The sequence below is a fragment of the Pteropus vampyrus genome, unplaced genomic scaffold (assembly GCF_000151845.1).
Source record: "Pteropus vampyrus isolate Shadow unplaced genomic scaffold, Pvam_2.0 Scaffold46, whole genome shotgun sequence".
Taxonomy (NCBI): domain Eukaryota; kingdom Metazoa; phylum Chordata; class Mammalia; order Chiroptera; family Pteropodidae; genus Pteropus; species Pteropus vampyrus.
Window position 1 is genome coordinate 3,412,930 of NW_011888827.1, and position 10,962 is coordinate 3,423,891.

Consider the following 10,962-nt stretch of genomic DNA (forward strand, 5'->3'; position numbering starts at 1 on the left):
CAAATGATATTCAGAGACCATAGTGTATGGTCTTTGCTAGGATTCAAGAGGAAGAGTTTGAGATTGGAGGAATCCTTTAGTCAAATGGTTCCATATCCAAAGGGATAATCAATAATCCAGGCAGGAAATGATTTGAGGGGTCTTTGACCTTGAGATGATGTACCAAGTCCCTTGTCACTAGAAAGAGCCTTGCCAGGGAAGGGTGTTCTTAGCCTTCAGACAGCCAGGGCTCTATGCCACACTCATTCTGAACCTCACTTGTTCACTCTCCACAAGAAACACATCCCTCCATCCTATGAAAAAGCTTAATTTTTTCTCATTATTACAAGATTATATGTATATTTTTATATTAGACCAGAATGTATAAAGAACAAAGTAACAATCACTTAAATTCCCACAAGCCAGAGGCCACCACTGTCAAACATTTGGGAATGTTAAATTTTGACACCTTGGAAAAGAAAAGAAATGAGATTATGTCTACACATTTTTGTTATTGTTTTTTAGTAAATAAAGAAACACTCTATGTGATTCTGTTTATATGAAGTCCTTCCCCACCCCCGCCCCCCCAAAAAATACCTGCTTTCTGCCAGGCACTATATTGGCATTTGGGATTCAAAAATGAAAAATAATCTCATAATATCTTCCCTCAAGCAGCTCACTGTTTAGTAGAGGAAGACTCCTTCGTCAATAAATAAGTGCAACAAAATCTTATAGGTGTTGTGATAGAGTCGTCGTAATTAAACAAAACAGAAAAATAGAGTGAAGTCTATTTTGAAGCAAGGAGAGTTAATGGGATAAGGAATTAGGTAAAATCCTGTAGAGAGATTCTAAGAGGTCATGGGCACTTTTAAAGTACAGTGGCCCTAGATCTGAATCTACCTCGACACAGATGTCTTCCCCTGTCACAGCTATCAAAGCATTACAGTTTGGCTTCTCAGTCACAGTTGGGGTGAGTTGGTTGGTTTCGATTCTCAAATTATTTGAAGGGAGTAGAGGTGGGCAAGACTTGCAATTCCACAGAGAGTAAAAGAAGACTTAGAACGTATATAAGCCTAGGAAAATTGTCAGAGGTGGCTTTGACCCAGTAGTGAGAGAGGAAAAAGCATAACCCCAACACCAGAGATGAAGGAAAAGGCCATTCCCTGCACCAGTCACCAGATGATGAGATTGGCCCACAACAGCTTGGTTGCTGTCTCAAAAGCAGAGTGAGTTAGGAGGCCCTGTGCCCTCAGAAGAAAAGACCACTTAAAAGTCGCATATTGATAGTATTTAGGGATCATTTATTCATTCAACCGATATTGTGCATTTACCATTTGTAAGGAAATTTGCAATTGACCTGCAATTAACAGAGTTAAAGATTTAGTGAATTATAGTCCTTGCCTTCAAAGACTAGTTGGAAAACTAGATAACTATTATTTAATGTGCCCAGACATAAAATCGCCTATATTTTTTCCTCTTGATACTGTCCTCATCGATAAGTCCGGGGGCAATAACAGTGCAGGATCTAAAGACCTCACACAGTTGTTCTGAGGACAGAATGTGATTAGGATATTAAAATGCCTTTGTAAAGTGCAGGCGTTAGACAAGCATTAATCGTTAAAATAATTTTCAGCTCTGTTCTCCCCTACTGGTCAATTACTCATTCAACAAACAGTTATTGTGCACTTATGCTGAGCAGGCACTGTTCTGGCACATAGCAGTGAAGAATACAGAAAAAAATATCTGCCCTCATGGAGCTGACATTTCTCAGTAGGACAGTTTGCTGACATGAATAAAAAGACTCATCAGCCACATGAGAGGCAAAAAGTTTGAGGCCGATACATACAAATATATGTGTGTGTGCATATATATATATCTCCACTATTTGGAATACTGAAAAATTAGAAACAATCTAAGTGTTCCTCAATGGGAGACTGGTAAAAAAAAAATTATGATGCTTCCATGATACAGAAAACCGTAGCTATTTTAAAAATGGAAGTAGCTACCTGTAGGGAGTATCATGGAAAAATCTTTTAAAAAGAGAAAAAAGCAAGTTCCAGAACAATACAAAATATGCTTCCATTACTGTTTAAAATCAGCACTACTTGTTTATGTGTTTTATTCGTACACTATATGGTTACATATGAATACTTAGATGTAAACATAGAGAAAAGTTCTGAAAAGATACACAGCTGACAATTGTGTCACTTCAGGGCAGGAGAGGAGAATTGATGAGGGGATGGTGTGGGCCACGCACTTTTACTGACTGCAGTGTGAATTTCTGACAATGAGAGTGCATTTAGGTATTGCTTGTGTAATTATACAAGGAGACACATGCATGTGGGTATGACTGAGTTATAGCAATGTGAATATGGATGACAATTGTTACTCTTTTAATCTACTTTAATGTTGTTTTACTGTCTAAAGAGAGATAGATACACATAGATGAGATGATGTCAAAACATAAAAGGTAGAATTAAAACATGGTGTCCTGGCTCAGAGATGTTGCCTCTCCCCACACCACCTGCAGTTTATAGTGAACTTTTTAAAGAGCATCATGGGATGTTGGAAAGAAATCCTTGATCTCCCAGTTCTGAGGCACATGTAATTATTTCACAGTTAAGTAGCCTCAGGATCTTTGCGATAGATATGACTTCATTATGAGAGCATCATGCCTCTCCCAGCAGTAATTGAGCTTTGGCTGGAGCCAGTGTGGGGGTTCTTGTATGTGATGGGTGGCTCTCAACAGGTCCCCTTGGTTCCCAAACCAAGGCAAGTGAGCTGGCCTTAGCTTTGTTGGCTTCTGAAAACCAGCTCCTGCATCCTGGCCAAGTTTCTTCTATTGTCTCTCTCTGTGACCTTGAGCAAGTCTTTGCTCCTTCTGAATCTCCAATGGAGGGACTTTACCAGTCCTGAACTTCTGATTTCTATTGTGGCAAGTCGTTACAAGAGGAGACCATATTTGTTCACGTGCACCTGCCATGGACTGGGACAGAGAAGCAGAATAGCAGTGTCCCTGGTCTTAGGAGCAATGGTGGAGTCAAAATCTTGGGGATGTTGAAGCTGGTGAAACTGTTAGAAAGGTGGACTGAGCACAGAAGTATGGAGATCCTCCTCCACTTCTCTGCAGCCTCTGGCTCTAAATCTCTTGGATAAAGCTGGCCTCTGTTCCTCCAGCCCCTTTGTTCTGAAAATAAAACTGGGAGAGCCCCTACCCGGGCTGGGTGGCTTCAGGTCCTAGATACTAACCCACATCATGTTACAGTAGGAAAAAAGAGTCTCAATCTGGGCACAGGGACAGACAAAATCATGGTGAACTCAAGAAGGACTGGAGATAAGACCTGGGTCTTCACAGCCGATCATCGATAAAGCAAACTTTTATTAAGCACCCACTGTATGCCAGACATTTAGGTTGTGGGAGCACAAGTGTGAATCAATCAAACGTAGGGCTCACATACCCAAAGCTTTAGTGGTTAGAGCCTTTCCTGAGCAAGACTATATCCTCCAAAAATGCTCAGATCTGTGCCCATCCCCAGGTTCCACCCCCTCGCCCTCCGCCCAGAGAATCAGCCCAACCAACCTTAGCCTTGAAGGAGCAAAAGCTGCTGGAGGCGGCTCAGGCATGCTAGACACTGAATTAGGTTCTAGGGTTCAGAAGTCATCCAAGACCATGCCGAAAACTCCATGGTGTCACTGGTCAAGGCCAATCTCAAGCAAGGGGAACTTGCTTCCATGGACAGAGCCAGGGTCGTGTTCTCCCAGAAGAGAAGGGGAAGTGTGGCTGGAGCAGAGAATTAGCACCGAGCTGACCCAACCTCTCATTCTCTCTCCACACCTCCTAGCTGTGTGACCACATCAATGGCTCAGCCTCCTGAGCCTCAGTTATTTCTTCTGTAAAATGGGAATAATAATTGCACTAGTTCCTCTTCCTTCAGAGGATGATTCCAGAGATCAAATGAGGTAATGGGTGGAAAGGTAAAGTATAAAGCGCTTTAAAATACAGCTGATGTTGTGCACTTTGAAGCGATGCATCTTCCTGCTTTCCTCCCTCTACATCCCCCCACCCCCCTCACTGGAAAGACCCTTTGCCACGCAGCCATGTGAGGTTACCCAGTGCAGCAAGTGTGGGAGCAGTCATGGGGGTGGAGGAAGGAATCCCTGGACCACTCCCCACTCGTGGGCTGGAGGGATCCTTCCCGAGCCCACAGATTCCCTCTCAAATTTTCCCTTGGGAGGCAAGTGGGCAGGCTAGCTGGACGTGGGGCTGAGAGGCCCCACACTACTGCGGGTTCGGCCCCGCCCTGGAACCTATTAAACCAATGCCTTGTAAGTGGGCCCCTCCCAGCCAAGAGTGTGGGGGAGATGGGATGCTCGCAACCCGGCAGGTGGTAGCGAGTGGCTTTTTCAGAGTGCTTATGGGCTCCTTTGGCGGAGAATCTCTGCCTCCATGGGCTCCTCTGAAGGAAGAAGGGACTCTGGGGGCAGCGGGAGCCTGGGCATCGGGAGACCCAGAGGCTGGTCCTCAAGTGCTGTCAACCTCGGACAAGTCACCTCACTTCTCCGGGCACATCTCTCAGAGGTGCATTGTTTTTTATTATAAAAGTCACACGTGATCATAAAAAATGTAAATGTGACAAAAGAAAAAAATCAGAGTAGGTTCCTTCCCCATCCTACCACCATGACAGTCTGCTGTAAAACTTCTTCTCAATATACAAAGAGCTATGTATACTTCTTAAACAGACATTGGGATCACAAAGATGCTGTTTCTGCAAATTTCCCTCTGTCAGTGTATAGGTCTGCCTCCTTCTGCAAGCAGCTGCATAATATTCCAGCATCTACTGGGCCATTTTATGGCTATTTTCACAGGGTAAATTACCTGAAATGAAATTACTGGATCAAAAATATTTCTCCATAGCCTCAATACATTGAATATTATTATTCCTTTAAACATTTTTAATAATGGTGAGCGAAAATAATATATTTTTTTAATTTTTTAATTTAAACTGATTAATGAGATTGAGCATTTTTTTTTTTTTTTTTGGTTTGTTTACATGTTTAGTGGCGATTTGTATTTTGCCTTCTATATAAAACTTGCTTACATCGTCCCAATTTTTCTATTGGAATGATGACCTTTTTTTTTTTAATCTTAAAATAGCACTTTTATAGTGAAGCCCTTAATCAATCACTTGCCACACAGATTACATTTTCCCCTTAGTTTGTCATTTATAGTATGTTTCCCATACCAATCATTTAAATACTTATGCAGGTAAATTTTATTAGTTTTTTCCTTTATGGATTCTGAGGTTTATCCCTTTTCAAGAAAGGTTTTTCCCTTTCTCATGATTATGAAATTATTGTTCTTTAGGTTCTTTTGTAGCTTTATAATTCTTAAAAATGTGTGCATCTTTAATACATTTGAAATTATTTTTTTCTGTGAATGTGGCTTGAGGTGAAAATCTACTCCCCCCACCCAACCAAATAGATAACTAATTATTCCACCATTTGAGGAAAAATCTAACCTCTACTAACAAGAAAAACAATCTGTATCACATACTAGATCCCCATACATCTTGTTCCTCATTAACCTATTTTATTTTTATTCTTTTATTCACTAATCTATTTTATATTCTTACAACATTTTCATAATAATTAATTACTCTGATTTTATAATATCTTTTAAAAGCCAATAGGGCAAGTCTCCTCTCATTTTTCTTGTTTTATAAAAATTATCTATTCTCATATATCTATTCTCCTAGATAACATTTAGATTCAACTTGCCAGTTCTTCTAATCAGAAATTTTACTGGAATTGCATAAAGGTTATAAACTAATTTGGGGCAGAATTGAAATCTTCACAATATTTATTCATCCCAAGCAGAAATGCAACAATTTACTTCGTTTAGGTTTTCTTTGATGTACTTCAATATTTGTCTCTAAACAGGTCTTAGATAGTTCTTGCGTGAATTAGACATTGTATTTTCAGTTTTGTGAGTGATTTATGCTTTGTTTTGTTCTTGCCATAGTGAATGTGATAATTTTTCATTTTATATTTTCAACTTGTTATTACTATTAGATGAGAAAACTATTTAGTTTATGTCTGGGAATCTTTATGAACTCTCTTATTGTTTCTATTAAGTAATCAGTTGAGTCTCTTGCATTTTCCACATAATAACTGCTTTACTTATTACCGAAGTAAAGCGTATCTATTGTAGAAAATGAAAACATACAAAAAGAAACAAACAGTACTTGCAGAATCTACTCTTCAGAAATAGTCATTCTTAACATTACTTACATATAACTTTTAAAAAGGATCATTATATATATATACAACATTATATTTACCGAAGTAGACGTATGCATACGTCTGAGAATTAAGTAGACATATGATATACATAGCTGTTCAAATAGCACCATAATGTTTTTCTAACCTACTTTTTGTACTTAATAAAATGTTGTAAACCTTTTTCTGCATTATCATTCTAACAGCTATAGTAAACGTATAAATTTATCTAATCAATCCCTAACTTTCGATGTTTAGGTTGAGTTTGTTTATTTGTTTATTTTTATAAATTCATTTATTTTAAATAATTTTAAGTATATATACAGTACATTGGTTAGACATTTATATAGTTTATAAAACGATCCCCCTAATTGCTCATTCTCTCCTCTGGTTTTCCACCTAGCGAATATGAGTTTATTTTTTAATATTATGAATCTATAGTAGACATCTTACTATCTAAATCTTTGTTAACATTTATGATTATTTCTTTAAGAGAACTTTCTAGAAGTGGAATTTCTGGGTCCAAAGTCATGGGGAAATCTACGGCTTTGGGAACAAATTGATAAATTGCACTCTAGCAAGCTCATGCCAATTTTTTCTCCCACTTCCACTTTTTAATATATATCCTACTTTCTTCGGTAAACATTATACCATAGGAATTTCTTAAGTTCTTAAACTCACTGGCAACATCACTTTGATGGTGAAAGAGTATTTCGTCAGTCGCCAACCCGCAGTTCCTTCTGCTTCCTGGGATATAAACCCAACAGTTTCCAACTTCCAGACCAAGCAGCTTTGTTTGATGGGGAGCCTCCGCTTTGGGATCCGACTTTTAAAGTAGAAATAAAATAGTTAACTCGGCCTCCATCAGTTACTCTCTACAACCGGAAGGTGGCCAGGGGGGTCCATGAAATGTTAATCATTCTAAGAGATCGCTACCTACAGCTACCTACAAGTAACAGAAGATCCATTTGTGCTTTAAAAAATGCCCTTCCCTGTCATTTTTCTTTTTTTGTCAGTGAAAAAGGTGTCATATTCCTCCCCGTCAGGTGTTCCCTTGGCAAGAAACTCCCAATTCAGAAACCCTTCCAGCAAGGGGATAAGTTTTTCTAAGCAGCAAATGACTACAAACACATCTGCATTGACAAGTCACAACTTAGATCCTTCTATGGTGTTTCTGCTCTTTTGAAAATGTTAATAAAAACTTAATGTGGAAAAAAACCAACTTTTTCCAAATATGTGTACCAATGAGCCCGAGGCAACTCATACTTTCTTATAAAATAAAGTAGGTCACTCACATCAATCATGTTGTCTTAGCACATTTTTTCCAAATTAGGAATTCTCAATCCATCATACCACGTTATGGCATCCCTTTTCCAAACATTTCCTTTTAATATGCTCTTTAACATGATAAGCAAATCTAATAGAATACATTAGTGTCACTTTCCAGTGATGGAGTGTTTCCTCCTGTTGCAATTCACAATGAGTTCAGGGAAACATTTTTACTAGTTCACTCTCTAATAGCGATCACTTGTTGAAAATATGACAATGGCCCCAAAGCTGCCAAGGCCACACTTGGGTGTTAGCCTTAGAGAGATCACGGGGCTCTCCCTTCACCTCTCCATGTGTTATAGACGTAGAGAACTCGAAAGGATGTGTGTGTCCCAAAGCAAAATCGTAAATTCGGATTCTGTAAGTGAAGGGAGTGTTTAAATTTAGCCTGCCTGTCGATTCAGTAGGGTTGCATATGCATACGTACCCTGTATAGATCAAAAGCTTGTACTGGGCTTCATTTTAAACCACATTGCTCCCAGAACATTTCCAAATCTCCTGGACCATGCAGAAAGGGAGGATCCTTGGCTTAATATGAGCGAGAGTCTCCCAAACCGGTTGCCATCGTTTTGGAAGTGAATTTGGACCCCGTGTGAGATGCAAGCTCTGTTTACAACCCACTTGAGATAACTATATTTGCATGTCCGTATATTTGACAACATTTACCTGGCAAAAACAGGGTATTTGTTTCCACTCAGATCTCTGGTTCTCAGACTCATGTGTTCAGTGTTAGCACTTGAGTCTCTTCAGGGATTTTTTTATTTGGACAGAGTTTTGGAATAAAACATTTGGGAAAGTTGGGAGTGGGAGAGGCTTGTAGAGCGCCCAGGAATTCAGCTGTTTCAGGCTTTTGGCCACTTAAAAGGAAAATATCTGAATGGAAAAGGGAGAGTTGAGTCTATTCTCTGGCCCTTTTGTCTGGACATGTGGGGTCCTATAGACACTGGTTTAGAGGGCCCATTCCATCAGTTGCCTCCCCTCTCCCTCCTGCCTTGGGAAAGGGGAAAGGAAAGTTATGGACTCTGATCAGCCATAGCTTCCTGGCACTAACCTGTTATGGCCCACAGCTAACGACTTGAGGCTGCGTGTGCCCAAGACATGTCATTAACTCATTTATCACAAAAGCAACGGTGCTAGGGCCAGTGGAAGACAGAAAAATGAGGCACAGCTTCGGCCCTTAAGAAGCTCGAAGTCAGGCTTGATATCGAGTAGGACATGATGGGGGGTGGGGGGGGGAAGTGCCCAGGGACTTCAGAGAGAGAGAGAGGTCATTGCCAAGTATGAGGCAGATATAATAAAAGATTAAGAAGAAGACGCTCTCAGGACCAGGCCTTGAATGATGAGTAGGCTTTAGATCTGCACTCTGCACTTCGGAAGGACATTCTAAGTGAAGGGCACAGGGACAGTAAAGGGATAGGCATGGGAAAGCATGCAGGAAGTGGGGGCGTGAGAAATAATTCAGAACCAATGGAATGCAGGCTGCATAAAGAGAGGCATGAGAAGAAATCGAGGAAGGAAGCATGAAGCAAGTGTGTGAGGAGCCCTGAAGGCCGAGCTAAGGAGCAAACCCTCCTGGGAGTGCTCCCTCTCCCATGCCCCCCAAATTGTTCTGGCCACATGAACACGTTTGCTTGGAATAGGAAAATTATTAGGGTGACGACATTTATGTCGGTGTGTTTTAACGCTCTCGATCTTGTATCTCATTTACGTTTCTCCTTCTATACACAGGCAAATGCTACAGCAAATCAAAGTGTTTTCCATTGCTGAGGTTGGGAACATCGTCTCGGAAATCCCTGCTGGCCTTAAAACCATCACTCACGGAGGTTTAGGATGCCCTCACGTTTCAGTATTTCCCATGAGTCGATTAAAATGTGTAGAAGCTGCCACTTTCCTTCTGGCCCATAGACCCAGAGAGGACTACGCAATGCAAGACGTCAGGTGCTTTGGCGAATTCATTAGTTTGTTCACCAAACATTTATTGAGCAACGACTAGGTGCTCTAACGTTGCTCTCCGTGCTGGAGACAAAGTGTATAAACAAAGCACACGGGGCTCCTGTCTTCCTGCGGTTTACTTTCTGGTGGGGAAAAAAAAAAATGTTAACACGATAATTTCAGAGAGTTACAAGAGAAATAAAGGAAATAAGCTGAGCGGCGTGATAGAGTGTGACTGGAGGCAGGAAAGGGGCAACTGTGTCAGAGAAGCTGGTCGGAGGCGGCCTGAAGGATGGAGGCTGAGAAGGAGCCAGCCAGACGAAGAGCTCGGGCAGGACGCAGCAAGCAGAGGACGCAGCGAGTGCCAATCAATACCTGGAGAGCTGAAGAAGCTAGAATATGCGAAGAAAGGGAGCACAGGGGGCTGCAGCGTCGCGAAAGCCAATTTGGAATTCGAGGTACAGTGGGAAGCACCTGCAGGGTTTTAAGCAGCGCAGTGACTGAGCTCCGAATGTCGGGGTACCCACTTTTGAGCCACCATTAGCCACCATCTGCTCGGGCCTCACCGTTGCTGACTTTTCCCGTGAAGTCAAAACGAGTATTGCGAGTGCATCGGCTTTTATTTTTACAGCAATCTTTGTACCCAAACCACCGTAGCATTTTTAATAATAAACTGGCAGGGAGTCAGACATCTGTACTTGAAAAAAACAGCCCAAGCCAAGTATTTCTAAATGTTTTATATTTACTTGTAACATTAGAATAACCATGAGGTTGCTTTTTGCATAATCGGAACCATTCTCATTAGGGTTCGACAGACCTCGTCCTTCACGGGCTTTGGTGGTGGTTTTCATTATGGCAGTGACATTGATCTGACGGGAGTGAATCTCTCCTTGAACATTTGTGGGGAAAGGGGGACGTTGAGAGGATGTAGGGCAAGCTAGGAAAATAAGAACTCTACGAAGATAACCGTCAGTGTGACATTGGGGTGCCGTGGAAAGAGCCCAGGCTGGGCGATGTTAGGCAAGTCACTTAACCTCTCTGAGCTTCCGTCTACTCCTAAGCAAAGTGGGATGATGACCTAATCTACTTTGTGGTGTTGTGATGAGGTCTAAAATAACATAGGTAAAGAGGCCTCATACAAGGTTGCGTCTGGTTGCCTTCCTCTAAAATTAATATTTAATATCCAAGATTGAGACACTATCCCCACTGATTTTTTTTTTTTTCTAAAATAGGGTTGCAAGATTTGTCAAATAAAAATACAGGGCACCCAGTTACATTTGAACTTCAGATAAATGAAAAATTATTTCGTGTAAGTATGTTTCATGCAATCTTTGGGACATACTTAGGGTAAACAAGTATTTGCTGTTTATCTGAAATTAAAATTTAACTAGGCATCCTGTATTTTATCTGGAAACCCTATGCTAAAGGTTTAATGGTTCTCAG

The 10,962-nt window shown here is 40.8% G+C and overlaps 1 long non-coding RNA gene across 2 annotated transcripts in view; it reads left to right on the top strand.

Moving 5' to 3' along the window:
* The window catches only part of LOC111739039, a 27,721-nt gene that overhangs the window by 12,311 nt on the left and 4,448 nt on the right, over window positions 1-10,962 (top strand). For both annotated transcript variants that reach the window (XR_002780074.1, XR_002780073.1), the window contains exon 2: window positions 9,316-10,946. This is a non-coding gene — a long non-coding RNA (uncharacterized LOC111739039). The remainder of the gene's footprint in view (window positions 1-9,315; window positions 10,947-10,962) is intronic.